This window comes from Biomphalaria glabrata, chromosome 14 (genome assembly GCF_947242115.1).
Source record: "Biomphalaria glabrata chromosome 14, xgBioGlab47.1, whole genome shotgun sequence".
NCBI lineage: Eukaryota > Metazoa > Mollusca > Gastropoda > Planorbidae > Biomphalaria > Biomphalaria glabrata.
The window spans coordinates 14,323,720-14,338,734 of NC_074724.1; the positions used below are offsets into that span (position 1 = coordinate 14,323,720).

General features: G+C 36.1%; 1 protein-coding gene across 3 annotated transcripts in view; it reads left to right on the forward strand.

The window, feature by feature from the left end:
• The window catches only part of LOC129922858 (craniofacial development protein 2-like), an 80,222-nt gene that overhangs the window by 20,394 nt on the left and 44,813 nt on the right, over positions 1–15,015 (forward strand). For 2 of the 3 annotated variants that reach the window (XR_008774811.1, XR_008774812.1), the window contains exon 3: positions 11,969–12,274. The exons of the other annotated variant lie outside the window; for it this stretch is intronic. The gene's annotated coding sequence lies outside the window, so the exon portion shown is untranslated. The remainder of the gene's footprint in view (positions 1–11,968; positions 12,275–15,015) is intronic. 3 annotated transcript variants of the gene reach the window in all.

Below are 15,015 nucleotides of genomic sequence, written 5' to 3' on the forward strand. Positions count from 1 at the left end.
AAAGATGAAAGCGTTGAAGATTAGTCCATACATAATACTATGGGCTAATGAATTTTTAACCCAGAGATCTCAGAGGGTTAGGGTAAACAATGTTATATGAAATGAACGCATAGTTAATACAGGGGCGCCCCAGGGGGCTGTGACATCGCCATTGTGGTTCATTTTGTACACCAATGATTTAAAATCCGATAGTCCTTTTTTGCTCCTTCACAAAATTCGCTGATGATGCGGCTCTTCTTGCCCTGCTCTCAGAAGGCTCAGACGTAAATCAGTATTTCAAAGAAATAGAACACATTGAAAAATTCTTTTAAGATAATTTTTATTATTAAATGTAAAAAAAAACAACAAAGAAATGATAATCGATTTTCGTAGGGAAAAGAAGGAAAATGATATTGTTTCTGTAGCTGGAGAGACTATTGAAATTGTACAAACCTTTAAATACCTTGGTACTATCCTAGACAATAAACTAAATTTTACTGCAAATACTGATTATATCAGCAAAAAAGGGCAGCAAAGATTACGATTACTAAGAAAACTGTCCTCGTTTAATGTTAGCGAAAAAGCCTTGGCTATGTTTTATCACGCTCTTAAGTGATAAGAACAATCTGGTATAAACTTTGTCACAAGTAAATTACGAGTGAGTCTGGTGTGAATGTGCACTTTGGTTTTTTACAGTTATAATGTGTAATGCACAAATTGTAAGACAAATTTCCATACGGACAATAAAGATTATTATTATTATTATTTATTGGAGCTGTCATCTATATGCAGTGGGTGCCCTCGCACTGCGGCGTGGGGGGTAACGAGGCGGCTGATGCTCTAGCACGAAAAGAAGCGCTGGCCGTGCCCACTTTCTTAGCCCCATGTACGTTTAACCAAGCTACGACATTAATCCGAGAGTGGGTACATGACAAGTGGTTTAAATGCTGAGATAGCTCCAACAAAGCCCTTGGAGTCTGGCAGCATTTGCGTCGCCCGGACCGCGACGATTCATGGTGGAGGCTAAAAAAGGTCGGAACAATCTATCATTGCGCAGTATAAAAAGGGTCACTGCCCTGTTGGTGCTTATTTTGCCCGGTTCCTGCCAAATTTTGATGCCCGTTGCCGACACTTTGGAGAGTTCGTGAAAACAGTGACGCATCTCTTGCATGAGTGTCCGCAGCTTGTGTCCGCAGCTCCAAGAGCTGCGGGGTAGTTCGTCTGTAGAGTCACTTGACCTGTATGGGAGCTTAAATGCACTACGCCTAACAGCAGAGTTTCTCGCCAAGGCTCTACGCGAGGACTGATCCTTCCAGCCTTGCCACCAATTGGAGTTCATCTCAGGTATTGAAAGCCAACAAAATGCATATTCTGAAGTTTCTACAGTGCATTACCTGCTATTAAAAAGTTTTATTTCAAAAACCTAATTGTCGCGTAGTATAGAAAAGTGTCTTTTTCTTTCTCCTAACTCTGTTTTTTTTTAAATTTCCTCTACTGGTAGTACGTGTACGGGGCGAGAGTGTCTTGTATTTTTTTGTTGTGAATTGTTTTGCTACGTCAGAAAGTCCGGTGACATCTATGGGTCTTTTTTTGTCATGAGGCAGTTCACCCTCTAGTTTGGTTGTAGCGGACGGTGTGTTGGCTCGTAAAACGTTATTTGTCTGTACCAGTTTCTCGGACTTATTATTCAGTTGGATTTTTGGGACCCCTGTTTAGGGTGAGTTATTCGTTTGTGATATATATTATTGTATGTTGTATGAGGTTGTCACTATTTCTATTTTTAGTGTAGAAGTTGAGAGTATTGTGTTTATTTCGTTATAGGGTGCCAGTGTTGGAGTTGTGGGCGTCGCTTGCCGTCTCAGAAAATACATATTGCAGTTTTTTTCATTGTCATTGTCAAACTTTACTATTACCGAGGTTGGCAGTGTTGTGACGCCAGTCGGTCAGAGACTGGTGGACCATAAAGCCAGGGTGACAAGTTAATAGCCGTAGCAAAGGTGCTTAAATTAATTATTGTATAATATCTTTATATATACCTATTATATATATATATATATCTATCTAATATATATACTGTCTATTTGTCATCCTCATTGTACATACACATATATGTTTCATACAATTAAATTCATTTATTTTTGTTGTTTTTTAAACTATTCACCTAGTTGTTTACTGTATGTACGACTGTGTGTGAGTGATGTTCTTGTCAGGTTGAACCCCGGAACCATAATAGTATAAAGCTAGTTAAAAACGCAAATAAATCCTAAACCTGACACTAATGTGCTATTCTTACTGACTTAGACCCTCCCGCGCCGTTCGGCGCATTTCCCTACAAGCTGTTTCACAAAAATCTGTCACTGGTAATGTCTGAAGCCTCTTCCCACCTTCCCTGAGGACCTCCATGAATGTATAGCGCCAAGTTGTACTAGGATGTCATTGCAACTCTTATTGTGCGTAATTCATTTTATCGGAGAACAAGTCTCACAAACCTCATGCGACGTTCAGTCACAATCTTACTAAGGGGTCGACTCCCAGTGCGCAATAGGTATTCTTTAGCTTCAAACTTCACTGGAGGGGAGTTTAAACTCAAAAGCCCTTTGACTACACTCATAGAATTTTTAATGTATAATTTGCTTTGTTTTTAACATTAAAGAAGTATTTTTACCTTCAAACCCCGCTGAAGGGGGGTTTAAACTCAAAACTGAGTCAAAACTCATTTAGCTACGCTCATAACATTTTAATTACGTAATTTGTATGTTGTTGTTTTTTTACATTAAAGATGTATTTTTAGCTTAAATCTCTACTGAAGAGGGGGGAGGGGTTGAACTTAAAACCCCTTTTGCTACGCTCATAGAGTTTTAAATGTGTAATTTGCTTTTTTAGCGGCCCCCGAAAGGGAAAAAGACGCTATTAGTTTTGTGCGAAATGTCTGTCCGTCTGTCCGTCTGTCCGTCCGTCCCGTTTAGATCTCGTAAACTAGAAAAGATATCGAAAATCCGACATCACAATATTTTAGACCATTCAAAGTTCTGATGCAACGGCTACTTTTTTTTTTCTGAAAGCGAAAAATCTAATTTTTAAAATCAGTTATGCAAGCAGTTTTTTAAAGCGAAAAAGCTAATTAGTATGCATTATAAGTTAGACCTAATTTAAAATGAATAGTAATCTTATAAACTTTCATTTAAAAGAACATTTTTTTATTGCGGATTTTTTTTTTTTTGTTTTTTTGAGGATTCGAATAAGAGATTGAGCCTTTTCAAAACAATTGGATCTATTATAAGACATCAGTAAGGCCAAGGGAGGCGCGGCGGCTGAGCGGTAAAGCGCTTGGCTTCCGAACTGGGGGTCCGGGTTCAAATCCTGGTGAAGACTGGGATTTTCAACTTTGGAATCTTTGGGCGCCTCTGAGTCCACTCAGCTCTAATGGGTACCTGACATTAGTTGGGGAAAAGTATAGGCGGTTGGTCGTTGTGCTGGCTACATGACACCCTCGCTAATCGTAGGCTACAAAAACAGATGAACTTTACATCATCTGTCCTATAGACCACAAGGTCTAAAAAGGGAATTAGTTAGGCCAGGTTCACATCTAACTTTACATTCACTTTCACCTATCCTTTGATCTGAGGAACCGTTTGGGCACTACACAAGATCTGTTAACCTTCTTTCTCCATTCTTATCTCTCATTTGTCTTTGATATAATTTCATTTCCATGTTCTTTCTGAAAATATTGAAGCCTGCCTGGATGGACCTTTTCGGGGGCCGATTTTGAGTTTGTGTTTCCACACAAACTGTCTTTTGTAAGCTTGTTTATATTAAAGTGGGGGTTTATTGTAAATTTCTGAGGGGGTTTAAAAATCAATATCTTCCTTAACTGTGCTCTTGAAATTTGGGGACTGTCGTTTCCTTTTTTAGCGGCCCCCGAAAGGGGAAAAGACGCTATTAGTTTTGTGCGAAATGTCTGTCCGTCTGTCCGTCTGTCCGTTTGTCCCGTTTAGATCTCGTAAACTAGAAAAGATATTGAAAATCCGACATCACAAAATGTATACCATTCAAAGTTCTGATGCAACGGCTACTTTTTTTTTTCTGAAAGCGAAAAATCTAATTTTTAAAATCAGTTATGCAAGCAGTTTTTTAAAGAGAAAAAGCTAATTAGTATGCATTATAAGTTAGACCTAATTTAAAATGAATAGTGATCTTATAAACTTTATATTTCTGAACATTTTTTTTATTGCGGAATTTTTTTTTTTTTTTTTTTTGAGGATTCGAATAAGAGATTGAGCCTTTTTAAAACAATCAGATCAAATATAAGACATCAGTTAGGCCAGGGGAGGCGCGGTGGCTGAGCGGTAAAGCGCTTGGCTTCCGAACCGGGGGTCCTGTGTTCGAATCCTGGTGAAGACTGGGATTTTCCACTTTGGAATCTTTGGGCGCCTCTGAGTCCACTAAGCTCTAATGGGTACCTGACATTAGTTGGGGAAAAGTATAGGTGGTTGGTCGTTGTGCTGGCTACATGACACCCTCGCTAACCGTAGGCCACAAAAACAGATGAACTTAACATCATCTGCCCTTTAGACCACAAGGTCTAAAAGGGGAACTAGTTAGGCCAGGTTCACATCTAACGAAATATTGGAATTTTTATTCTTTCTTATTTTAACATTGAAATATATGCACATTTGTATGAACCCATTTAGAACATGCTTTAAATGGCTTAATTATCATTTTTTAAATTCTACAAAAATAACACAGGTCGACCTAAACAATTAACATCTACATGTGTACAAGTCTTATATTAAACAAATCTGTCTGTCTCTATGGTAATAAGGCCTTTTACGTGATTTCTCCCAATCTCTGATCAAGCTGAAAATTTTCACAATGTTCTCTTCTAACTGACAACACAAGTATCCATTAAAAAAAACAGGGAAAGAAATAGAAATTGTATTTAATTGAGGTGGTGGTATAAGCTTAATTAAATTAGTCCCTCCTAGAGGTCGCCACTGTACAGTAATTTTCAAACAAACAATAGGTAATACAATCTTCTATCTTCATACGCACCTCACTAGCAGAGCGGCTAGAATGTTGGCTTGAGGAGGCGTGAGTCATGAGTTTCACTTTTTAAAAAAATAGAAATAAATGTTTTTTAAATTTTAAAAACGATTTCGGTAAAATTTACCCAGATATCCCTTTCTCTCCCCGCGCCATTTTCCCAACCGGTCTAGATAAGTGATAGGATCATAGCGTAGTGAAAACGCTAAAAGCTTACAATAATAATAAGGCCTGTCCTCGAGTCCGAAGATTAGTGAGGAATTGCAGAATGCAGTATATCCCAGTTGTTACCTACATATTTCGTCACATCCAGGGCAAGCTTGAATAGCGCTAAACAAAATACATTGGTACTAATAGTTCCAATTGCACAGATTTATTGTTGTTGGTCTAGAGTAGTCTAGATCTATTACAAGCTTAATTACGTGACTGATTAAAACTAATTGATACAAATACACTTGGTATACACTTTTTAGCGGCCCCCGAAAGGGGAAAATACACTATTAGTTTTTTGTGAAATGTTTGTCCGACTGTCCGTCCGTTTTTCGTCCGTCCGTCCCGTTTAGATCTTGTAAACTAGAAAATATATTGAAAATTCGACATTATAATATTTTAGTCCATTCAAAGTTCTGATGCAACGGCTACAATTTTCTTTTCTAAAAGTTAAAAATCTAGTTTTTTAAATCACTTATGCAAGCATTTTTTTCATAAAAATTCACGACTTTTACAACTATTCACAATTAATAATAACAAAAACTGGAGTCTCTTTAATAGAGGAGATGATAATTTACATATTTTTTACTCATTCATGTAAACGGTTTCTTTTATTTTTGTCCCCCCTCCCCCCCAATTTTTTTTTCATTTGTATTGCTAAGTTAAGTAATTTCTGTCATACTACAACTAAAGGGAAAAAAATTATTTAATTTTTTACGAACTTTTTTTTTGAGGAATCAGAGACTATTTACAAATCAATTAGATCATTATAAGACATCAGTTAGGCCAGGTTCACATTTAACTTCACATTCTCTTTCACCTATCCTTTGGTCTGCTGGACCGTTGGGACAAGATCTGTCAACCTTCTTTCTCCATTCTTCTCTGACATTTGTCATTAATCGAATTTAATTCTGATGTTCTTTCTGAAAATATTGATACCTGGGTGGACCACTTCGGGGGCCGATTTTTAGTTTGTGTTTCCACATAAACTGACTTTTTAATCTTGTTTTTTTTTTTGCTTTTATTTGATAGAAGAGGCGGATATAACTGCAAAAAACCCTAGTAGGAGTTTTAAACTCACACCCCCTGGAAGGTTTTTTTTTATCTCAAAACACCTGGTAGGTGGTTTCAAACTCAAAACCCCCTGGTATGGCGTTCTTAATTCAAAATCCCCTGGTAGGGGATTTTAAACTCAAAACCCCCAGCAGTAGGGGGTTTTAAATAAAAAAAACCTTAGCTGCGCTTTGGCAAGTGATGATTTAGTATTAAAATTTCGGTATTAGTTTACGTAACTAAAAACACTAAATCAGGTTTCTGTTTATATTTTAGGAATATGCAGAAAAAAATTCAGATTACAAATATGTAATTTGATTTCCTTGGAGATAAATAGTTTTTAAAATATATATTTTTAAGTTTTATTTCTTATTACCATATATTGTCATTGAAAAATTCGCCATTTTGGTTTGAATAACTTGCCAACTTTTTTTCTATTGCTGTTTTGTCTTTCTATTAAAATTCATTTAAAATGATAGCATAAGAACAAAAAACTCTCTTTAAAAAAAAAGATATTTAAAAAAAGAAGAAACAACTTCATCAATTTATTATTAACATTTTTTTAGACCTTAATTTCAGTAAATATACTTAAAAATTCATAAGTTGACAGCATAAGAACAAAAATCTCTTTAAAAAAGTTATTGAAAGTTTAATATAGATAAGGGAGATAAATGTGCTTAAAAACAACATAGTGGTCAGTAAAGATATCTGGGCATCTAAACTATTACCAAAATCTCACCTAAAATAAACAAAATCAATCAGTCAAAAAATAAGTCACAGATGGACAGACATTTCGCACAAAACTAATAGCGTCTTTTCACCTTTCGGGGGCCGGTAAAAATTATTATTATTATAGCATACCTATGACGCTACTGTAATGCTTATAACATTCTCAGAGCGCTATGGTCCAACCCCATTCACTGGATCGGTGGGAGAGAGCATGGGCGTAGCCACAATAAAAAATACTAGTCGACCGGCGGCATAGCATACGCCTCTATTTTGCAGGACCGGTCTTAGGCCACTGCAACCTATGTGACCGAAGGATCCGCACTTTCGTGGAACCCGCGCTAATTCAAGGTGTATAAATTATTAAATTAAACCATTTTATAACTTAAAAGAGATTTCTCTCGCACTCCTGTCAATTTACCAGGAGCTACTGGAAATCTCCCGAAATTGCAAAATATACAAAAAAGTCCTTAAACTATACGAAATACATAGAAAAAAATTATCATTTTGGGGTGTCATTCAATATGGAAAATGTCAATCCTACGCGCTATTAATAAAAACGGCATTAAGCATTAGCCGTAATTGTGGAATCAGGTGAAAGAAGCTTCTCGCGCCTCAAACTAATGAAGAATTACTTGATGTCAACAATTCTCATTTGGTAATTCTTGCTATCGAGCGGAATCTATGTGGGAAACAGAATTAATTATGATATACTGTATGACTTTGCTACACGCAAGGTTCTTAAAGTAATTCTGTACGTAGTAAAGAATGAATAAAATGCATAGACGAATTTATTTTCTAATACAAACTCTTACATTTGACTTATTATCCGCTTCCCTACTCAAACTTGGCCCCGCGAAATTCGTTTCGCATAGAGCCCTGATATATATATATATCATGGGCGTAGCCAGGATTTTTCTTCGGGGAGGGTTTTAGGGGGGGGGGAGAGGGGGACCCCCCCCCCCCGGGCGAAAAAAAAATATATGTGTGTGTGTGTACATAATTAATCTTTATTACATTCTGACCCTTTGGGAAGACGTTTATTGTTTATTGTAGACTCCTTGCCCTTGCTAGCAAGGGGGTCTGGGGGAGTTCGCAGTGCTCCCCCAGCGCGGGGCGAAGCCCCGCCGCCGAGCACTATTTCTGGTATTGAAAGCCAACAAAATACATATTCTGAGGTATCTACAGTGCATTATCTTGCTATTAAAAAGTTTTATTTCAAAAAACCTAATGTGCTATTCTTACTGACTTAGACCCTCTCGCGCCGTTCGGCGCATTTTCCGGCAAGCTGTTTCCGCAACTCTTATTTTGCGTAATTCATTTTGTGTGAGAACATGTCCCGCAAAACCTCATGCGACGCTCTGTCACAACCTTACTAAGGATTCGACTCCCAGTTCGGCATATGATTTCTTTGATTTAGACCCGATCTCTATGACTGACTCCTAAAATCTGTCTTAACCATCTTTGTTGAGACACATTTAATGATTTTCAATTTCGGCAGAAAACTTTTCACACTTTATTAATGGAGCCCAAGCCACTGGTAGAAATTTGTAACCTTTCTTGACTACGCTCTTGGAATTACATGCCTGTATTTCGCTTTAGATTTTATATCGAAAAGGAAAGTTTTTTCGTCAAATCATCTGTTGAGGGGTTTTGAACTAAGAAATCTCTGGAGTTTTTTCGTTTTGTTTTTAATTCAAAACCCCATTTAGCTACGATCTTAGAATTTGGTGACTGTAGTTTGCTTTAAAATAATATTGAAGAGAGAGGTTTTCAACTCTAAACGCTCTGTAAGGGAATTTTAAACTCAAAACCATCTGGAGGGGTTTTAAACTTTAAAGAAAAAGCCATCTGGAGGAGGGGGATTTAAACTTAAAACCCCTTTGGCTACGCTCATAGATTTTATAGTGTGTAATTTGCTTTTTTTTATATTGAAGAGGTACTTTTTAGCTTCAAGCCCCAACTGGAGGAGCTGGGGTTTAAACTCAAAACCCCTTTCGCTACGCTCATAGAATTTATAGTGTGTAATTTGCTTTTTTTATATTGAAGAATGGGTTTATCGTAAATTTTGGAGGGGGGTTTAAAATCAAAATCTTCCTCAACTGTGCTGTTGGAATTTGGGGATTGTTGTTTGCCTTTTTTGTTGTTTTATTTTATAGAAGTGGGGGATTAAACTGCAAAAACCTCTGGTAGGGGGTTTAAAATTCAAAACCCCCTGTAGGGGGTTTTAAACTCAAAGCCCCCTGGTAGAGGGATTTGTATCTCAAAACCCCCTGATATGGGTTTTTTAAATCTCAAAACCCCCTGGTAGGGGGATTTAAACTCAAAACCCCCTGGTAGAGGGTTTTTAACTCAAAACTGCCTCGGCTGTGCTGTGGTAAGTGATGATTTAGTATTAAAATCTCACCTAAAATAAACAAAATGAAAGCAAAAATCAGTCACTTAATTCCGCCCCCCCCCCCTGCGTGGGGGGGATTTCATTTCGGGGGGGGTTTGAACCCCAAGAACCCCCCCTGGCTACGCCCATGATATATATATATATATATATATATATATATATATATATATATATATATATATATATATATATATATATATATATATATATATACAGAGAAGATTACTTAGATTATTTCCTAGTCCAAACCTCCTGCTGGAAAAAGAGGGATCGAAGCGGGCAGAGTTTGATACATTTAAACGACAGTCCATCGCGCAGCCAGTCATCCGTAGTGTGAACACTACTTTTGTTTTCTCGTGGACTATCCGCTGAGTGATCTTTCCTTTACTTCCTGTTTAAACTCTTGAGGCAAGAAGAGAATTATATATATATAGATAGATAGATGTATTCGGTGACAATGAACTTGGACACAGTGCGTATCTCTAAACAACAATGGCAAAACCAATAAATTCTTATCGAATATAATCGCCATCAACAAATCCAACAATCAAACACATCTGTTCAGTGCCTGACATATCTGAGATTTATTAACAAAATACCAAGAAAACACATATTTTGTTTGCTTGCTGCTATTTTATTTTATTGAGCGCTAACATTGATCGCAACTTCGCCAGACGTAAATACATTTACCAAGATGACTGCACTCTTCAATCTTGTTCAAAGAAACTTTCACATATATAAAATCAAAAGTTTTTTTTTTACTCCAAGACAAAAAAAAATACTTTTATCATATCCTAGGTCTTTACTAAATATAATGATAACTATTAATTATATACAAATAAAACAAATCGTTACGACTAACGTGCTATAGAATATTGAACATTGAATTGCAAGCGTACATGGTCGGACATTAACTACAGATTAGCTTGTTACAGTTTATTACAACAATAGCTTATCCTTATTAACTTTATTTTAATGGAAGCACTACGTGTAAAGCTGCTTCCAAGAAACAACTGGCGAAAATTTGGCTACCCAGAATTCAGAGGGTGCCTGATATCAATGCTTGATAAGGCTAGGCGAGTTACTACAACTGTACTTCAGTCACCAGTGGAAGCGCTACTTGTTTAGTTGCTACTTAGATTTTAATTGATCTGATGGTGCAAATAAATTGCTAGAATTTGGCTACTCAGAATCCATGGGGTGCAAGTGCACCCAATTGCACCCCCTTGTGGGAGCCCATGTATGTAGCAACATCATAAACTTCTTAGACAAACATAACGTCCTTTCTCCATATCAACATTAGGAAATATAGATCTTGTGAAACACAAATAAAAGGACTAATTGATGATTTTACAAAAGGTTTAGATAACAGTGAGTAAATAGAAGCTATCTTACTAGATTTTTCCAAAGCTTTTGACAAAGTTCAAATCCATAGTTATCTTAAAAAATTAAAATATTTCGGCATTGATGGTCCATTGCATCAGTGGATTAAAGATTTTCTGATAGGAAGAGAACAAACTGTAATAATAAATGGCTCTAAATCAACACCAATAACAGCAAACTCAGGTGTACCTCAAGGAACAGTCTTAGGTCTACTACTATTTTTAATTTTCATAAACGATTTACCAAATTGCATTAGTTTGGAACAAAAGTCAGATTATTCGCAGACGATTGCATTATATATAGAACAATAAAAACAAAACAAGATACAGACATTTTACAAAGAGAATTAGATGAATTACAGAAATGGGAATCAAATTGGAGCATGTCTTTCCACCCAGAAAAATGTCAGTTATTAACAGTAAAAAAAACTAAATCAAATTAATTCCACTTATCTTATTCATGGTAAACCAGTAATACAGGCTGAAAGCGCAAAATACCTAGGTGTTATAATAAATTAAAAACTGTCATGGAATCCATATATTGATAAAACTATCAAAAAATCAAACAAAGCATTAGGGTTTATTAAAAGAAATTCCTATAAATCAAATAAGAACATAAAACTAAAATGTTATTTAACCTTGGCCAATAATAGAATATGCATCCTCCGTTTGGGACCCCTCAACTCAAGAAAACATTAAGAAACTGGAACAGACACAAAATAGAGCAGTGAGATTCATAACAAACGAATATTCACATTTGACTAGAGAAATATCTTTAGTAAAATCACTAAATTTAGAAAGTCTTCAGGACAGAAGACTCAAAAGTAAAGTAGCAATAATACATAAAACAATGTACCATAATCTTCAAATACAAAAACAAAATTTAAGAAATACTCAGAAAGATAAAAGATAAAGGCAAATTCCTCGTCCCATATGCTAGGACAAATTTGTACAAATACTCCTTCTTCCCTAGTGCTATTAGAGCGTGGAATGGGTTGCCAGAGCTAGCCAGGAAAATCAGTAACGGGCATCTTGCTACGCCACTGAGTGAAGACAGTTCCGACGGCATATGTTTACAATAACTTACCTTTGAACTGAAATTATATAGTTTATACACTATATGAATAAAATATAGATACAATTGATACAAAGTTATAAATTTATTTGTTTTCAATAGATGTGCTGGAGTCAATACACTGCAATGAAGAAAGAGAAGGAGGAGTCACTGAAGTCAATGTCATAGCAAAGACAGACTTTTATATCACTAAAGGTTATTCAACAATTTTTGAATGTGAAAATTGGAAATGCTCAAATCTTGCAAGGCGCTTAAATGAAAGCTTGAGCTTTACATTAGACACTACAAAAGATTTTTACAATCTCACAATATTTATAAGAAATACAACGCGAGAAAAGGCGGCTGGAATGTTTTCAATTGTAAAGATAGATGTACCTCCGACTGTCATGGTCGAATGCAATGTTTTTGGTATGTTATATATTTTTTTTAATGTTACAAATCTTAATTACTCCTTCGGTCTTTCTGTCTGTCTTGTACAAAGTTTGTACAAGTTTTTCTTACCCAATTCTAGTTACAATTACAATTATTCACTGTTAATGGCAATACATAAATCAATAAATAAAATTAACAAATCAATAAGTGGTAAAATAAAATAATTGTTAACATAAAAAAGGGAGTAAAAACTTACAGAATTGAGAGACATGGCAGCAATTTCGGATGTAACGCTTGGATAATTGTTTTTGAACTAAACTGTTGGTAGACAATAAACCGCTGGAGACATTTTATTTTTGAGTTTATAAAACTTAAATTAACTTAAATAACTTCTTTGTGAATAAACTAAATTGAATTGTTTATTATAATTCAGACATATTTAACTTTAAATAAAATGAAATAAACTTATATTTTAAATAAATCTAACTCAAAATAAAAACAAGTGTTTACAATCTAGAGTAATCTCTCCTTTTTCTTTGCGTTACCCGAGACTATGTAATTTCATCATCCTCACTGCATAACAACCAACTCACTTTCTTACTAGAAACACATATCTTACAACACACACACACTCACACTCCATAACAATAAGCTTAGATTTTTTTTTCTTTTACTTACTTACTTACATAATCCTGTGTACTCCAATGGGGGGCATAGGGCCGCTACTACACCGCTCCACCGAACTCGGTTCTGAGCAGCTTTCGACATCTGCTCCCATGTCTTTCCAGTACCCCCAGCTTCACTGATGACTGACCTCTTCCAGGTTTGCTTGGGTCTGCCCACTTTCCTCTTTCCTTGTGGGTTCCAGTCAAGTGACTGCCTTGCAACATTGGTAGCTGGTTTTCGCAGCTCCATTTTCGTTTTGCGATGTCTTGGGATATGGGCTTTTGTCTAGTTCTCTCCCACAAATCGATAGTAGTTATTTTTTCTGGCCACCTAATTCCTAATATCCGGCGTAAGCATCTGTTAACAAAAGTCTGGAGCTTTTCCATATTTGTTTTAACTTGCCATTAATACAATAACTTATAATAATACAATGACTTATATAGAAGACTTTCTCTTAACGAGTAATCGAGTAGGACAAGGAAAAAATAGCCTCACCGTGCTGTCAATTGATGTATACAGTAGATTTACATGTTGAGAAAATATTGGTTATTACTTTAAAAACACAATTACAGTGTTTAGAATGTAGTGTCAAAAAGATAAATAATTAAATATTAAAACTGAAGTAGAGGTAAATAAAAAAAAAACAATGTGCTTGTTTTAACTATTTAGATATAGAGTCTAAGGATTATACATGCCACTGTAGTCAATTACTAACATCTAAAAACACAACATATCTGGAGTTGACCTAGATCTAATTTTTAGTTGAGACGTTAATTTTGGCTCAACTAAATCCGAAATAAGGATTTATAATGAAGGTTCCCAGTCTCTTCATCCCCGGTCACTTCATCCTCCAATTCATTAAATAATAATTGTAAAAAGTATGAAATTATCAATTTTTTATATATCTATTTATATAATTATCCTCTTCCCTCAAGAGTTTGGATGAGAAGAAGAAAGATCTCTCTTATGTATGTGTTACGGTCATAGCGCAGCAAGGTGTGAATGAAAATGGTGCGAATTTGGAAATTGAACGGGAGTGGGATTAAAAACGTGGAATCCGGAAGGGATGGATATGAAAAGAGTTGGAAAATATGTTTACGTCATTTATGATCATACAAAAGTATTTTTAGATTAACACTGCGGTCGCCGGCCGGCTCTGCCCGTCGACTAGTTTATTTTTGTTTAGATAACAAAAAGAATTAAGCATAATAATAATAATAATAATAATAATTTTATTTATAAAGCGCTGTTAACAAAAAAATGTAGGCACAAGGCGCTGTAATAACATTACAAACACAAACACGACAATAGAAATCAAAAACTAATCTAAAAAAGTTTTAAACAAGTAGGTCTTAATGTTCTTCTTAAAAGTGGAATAGCATGTTGTCTGTCTGAGATTAATGGGGAGTGAGTTCCAAACCTTTGGTCCGTGCACTGAAAAAGCCCGCAAACCGTAGCTTTTGAGGGAGAAACGTGGCACCACTAAAAGCGTTGAGTCCATTGAGAGTAGGGCTCTCTGGGAGACATGGAGTAATCAGTTCTCTAAGGTACAGGGGGCATCTCATTGTTATATATACACTGATGACAAAGTGTGGCGACCTTGTAATCGATTCTCGCTTTCACGGGAAGCCTATGGAGCATGCGCAAGAGCGTAGTAGCAGAATTTTGTTTTGTTTTTCTAAGTACTATTCGTGCGGCGTTGTTCTGTATACGTTGCAGTTTGGCTATTTTGTCATCAGGTATACCTGCTAGCACGCCGTAACAGTAGTCAAGGCGGGAGAGTTTGAATGCCACAGCTAGCGTTTTTGTTGACTCCGTTGTTAAATATGGTCGGATCTGGCCTAATCTACACAGCTGCAGATAAAGACCCTTGCAGAGCTGACTTATGTGTGGGTCGAAATCGAAAGATAGTGTTGAGTCGAACAAAACTCCAAGATTCCGCACTACATGGACATAAGGAAGCTGGCAGTTTGTAATAAAAAGAAAATCTGTGCTTTCAAATTTCGAGACGTTGTTCCGAGTGCCAATTTTAATTATTTCTGTCTTATCTTCGTTCATCTTGAGCTTATTCTCAACCATCCAATTGCTCACACTTGCAACGGTACTACTGA